We start from the raw sequence: 4,035 nt of genomic DNA on the forward strand, positions 1-4,035 counted from the left end.
AAACGAGAGGGAGAGAGGGAGAGAGAGAGAGAGAGAGAGAGAGAGAGGTTAAAATTAAATGAAGAACTTTAAATAATCCAGTAGTGTGCCACTACCATAGCTATCTGTCCATCATTGAGGAGTCAGTGATCTTCTGAGATGCTATAGAATCTCAGAAAAGCAGAGGGCTCAGGGATGAGATGCTGGGACACAATACCCTCCAGGGAGCCTGCAGCCTTGGTTCTCAAGTTTTTTCTTCTTAATCTCAGTTCACATTAGAGAGGGTTTAAAAGACATAACAAAGCATTGCACATGAAAATGAATTTGAGACTGCAATGTGGGTAGTTCACTGACAGTTCTATCTGGAATAAGAAGTCATTTTTCTCATTGTTTTTCATCTAATACTTTAAATTTTAGTTTTTAATTAGCATTCAAAGTATCAGATTTCATTATGGCATTTTCGCAAATACCTTGTTTTGTGTGATCCTCCTCCCCAACTCTCTTCCCTGTCTCCACAACCACTTCTGTGCCCTCCCACCTAGGTTTCCCTTTTCTATTTTAATATCGCTTGTGTTCTGTGACCCTCCACCTGCCTTCCTTAAGACCTCCATTTCCCTCTCATAGTTCCTTTCTAGTTTCCTGACCTCTACCCACACTCACTCCCACATAAATACACATATATAAAAACAAAAAGCTAGGATCTGCATATGAGAGAGAATGTGGTATTTGTCTTTCTGAGCCTAATTTCCAGAGCCATCCATCTTTCCTAAAGATTTCATTTTCCTTTACAGCTGAATAAAAATCTCTTTGTGCTAATGCAGTCTTTTTTTTTTTTAAAGAAATAAAGGCACAGCCGACAGGGTTACTAGGTGTTAATGAACAATACTGAGTGGATTGGGGATCTGGATTCATAATATGAATTGAAGACAGGAAAGACAAGTGTGGAAGAGAGAGAAAGAGAGATGTCTTTGCTCAAAGTATCATTCTCACATTTGACAGGTATGAGTGTCTCTTGGTTGAAGACTTTGTTTGCAAGGCAAGCATCTCTAGGCATGTGTTACAGGGACTGTAGCTTAGCAGTGTAAAAGCCAGCTGTTGTTCATCTCATTTGATTCAGTTATTAATACGTCAGCAGTAGGAATGTGAGTTCACGTGAAAGGCTCTCAGTATCTCCACAGCAATGCAGGAGGGCATTTGAAGGAGCGCATTGACTGAGGGGGTCAGCACATCAACACCAGCTCTGACTGCTCTTCAGTTGTGCCTAGCAGCCAGCACACGGATGAGTGAATGGTAGCAGGGCCTGATTACAGGAAAACCTCTTCACAGTCATGGTTCTCACCTCCTCCCTTGGTTTAGACTTCTTTATCCAAATTCACAGCTGCAGAGCAGTTTATGCCACCCGTTCCTTGTCCTTCGTTTGCCCACGGAGCCTGACAACAGGACCAGAGCTCTCTTTCCTTCAGTGCTCACTTTCTCTCAGTCTCAGGGTAAGGATTATGCATATGCATAAATTTTAACCTCACCTGACACATCCTACACAATTGGACTCCTGCCTCCATTTCTAAGCTTTCCTTTCCGTCCTGCCTCCTGCCAGCTGCCCGGCACCAGGGAGAATGCTCTATGGCTCAGATTCATGAAGTTTACCTGTGGATACTAAAATGCAGACTTTTCTAAATCAACTGAATCCACTTTTATGACACTAAAAAGAAACAAATCATTATCCATCAGTTGATGGACTTCTAGGCCACATCCACTTCCTAGCTATTGTGAAAGAGCAGCAGTGAACATGGCTTAATTGGGGAGGATAATTCAGAGGGAGAGGGAAGGAGATAAATAACACAAGGATATTCAAAAATCCATAGAGAAAAATATTATTTTATAAGCACATATATATATATATATATATATATGCCCTAATTGTGTGTGTGTCTGTGTGTGTGTGCGTGTGCAAAACGATGCACATAGTTTAAATAGAGTTACCCTTCACAGGGTAAGAATGCTTCCCCCAGGAGCCATAGACTATCTGAAAAAAAAAAATAGTGACATGCCAGAGACACTTCCCTCTGAGTTGTTGATCAGAAGGGGCCAAGAGATCCCCAAAATAATATAAGCTATTGCCATTGTTTGTTGGCTCCTAGAACTTAAAGGTAAGACCCTGTTTCTGAAGAATTCGCACACTTCGGACAAAATACTTGGAAGAATCAAGCTGGTACTCACCTGGAAGCCTCTTTCTTGAGGATTACATAGTGCCAGAAGATGCTGTGTAAGCTGCCAAGGGGAAAAGTAACCAATCAGTAAAGCATGTGAACCACAACAATGATCAGTCTACAAAGATACCCTCAATTGGGCAATAGTGATACTTATATCTTGGAGGTAACCAATGGCAGTTTAATTGGACTTAAGGCCCACTCAATAGGAAGTAACTCTTGCCTTGTACTATAAACTTGATCAAGAATCCATGGCTGGAGAGGTCGTAGATCCATGAGGAGAGCCTACCCTTGTCATTCTCCTAAACCAATGTATCTCCAACTGGATTCTAAATAAGTATCCTATACCCACAGATAAGTGTCGCCCTCACCTCCCATCGAAGAAGTTTCTTTTTGCAGCAGACAGAGGCTACTACAAAGATCCACATCTGGTCAAAATGCAGAGAATAAGTGACTGTGGGGAACCAGACCCAACTGGTACACTTATAACACAACCCCAACACCTATTGCTCAGCAAACATCATGGAAAAGGGGACAGAAAGACTGTAAGAGTCAGAGGACCAGGATGCCTGCTGAGAGATGGTGTCTTCTGGACGTGATGGGGAAGATGTATCCGTGAAGTCTCAACAATATAGTACCTCACACAAGATCTACATAATGACAGCACAGCTGACATGCCAACAAGGATGGGGGGAAATTTCACAAGGCCTCACCCCTGGATGAACAGCGACCAAGTCAGTGACTGCTGAGAGAGGCAGAATCAGTTTTCTGCAGGGACAAGTCCCCTGATAGGTTTCCCAACCTTAAGTGGTCAGTTCTAAATACATATACATATGGGAAATACTACTTGGACTCAATATGTGTGTGTATATACATATGTATGCATAACAATAATTATATAAGAAGAGGTCATGAATTTGAGAGGAAGTGGGGCAACATGGAAAGAGTTGAAGGGAAAAGAAGGGCAGGTGAAAAGGACGTAAATACGGTACTCATACACGAAATGCTTCAAATTCACCATAACACCCTTCTCATTACAACCCTTAATGTGGTTTTTCAAATGACAAGGAAATCTGCTCTTGGACTAAACTTACCAAGAGTATTCATTCAGCTCTCATGGCACAATACCCAGAACCAAGAGTAAGACAGCAGATGATTATATGTAACTTTAACTCACTTTTTTAATATAAATGAGCTTAGGGCTTCTCCTGCCTACAAGAGGTACAAATCTCATTCTAGCAAGAACAAGCTCAAAAATCAACAAATTGGGGATCTGCATGCTCCTCTAGACATTGCAGTATTAATGATCTCTCAACTCTCAGCAGAGAGGCTTCCCTGGGCAGCAGATGCTGGTTAACACAGAGACCCACAACTGCAAGAGGCTGCAGATGCTTATCCCTGAATAGGACAACGATATAAAACTCAGGGATCATTGTGGAAGAGGAGACAGAAAGACTGTAAAAGCCAGAGGTGGTGGAGGACCACAAGGAAATAAGTTTTCCAGACAGCTGGTCATTTACTCATATGAACTCACAGCAATGGTGACAGCATGCACAAGTTCCATACAAGTTCAAACCAGACAAAATCCCAGCAGAGACATGGGGAAGTGGGTAAGAAATCCTAACCCCACCTGAGGGACTATTAGCAAACAATGGCTGCTGGGAGAGAGAGAATCAATCTCTTTCAAGGATGGGACTTCTGGTGGGTTAACCAGTCTCCAGGGGATGAACCCACACTGAAAGATAATTGGGGACACAAATTAGACTCTCTCTCTCTCTCTCTCTCTCTCTCTCTCTCTATATATATATATATATATATATATATATATATACACATATATGTGTGTGTA

This window comes from Nannospalax galili, unplaced genomic scaffold (assembly GCF_000622305.1).
Source record: "Nannospalax galili isolate Female #2095 unplaced genomic scaffold, S.galili_v1.0 scaffold213, whole genome shotgun sequence".
NCBI lineage: Eukaryota > Metazoa > Chordata > Mammalia > Rodentia > Spalacidae > Nannospalax > Nannospalax galili.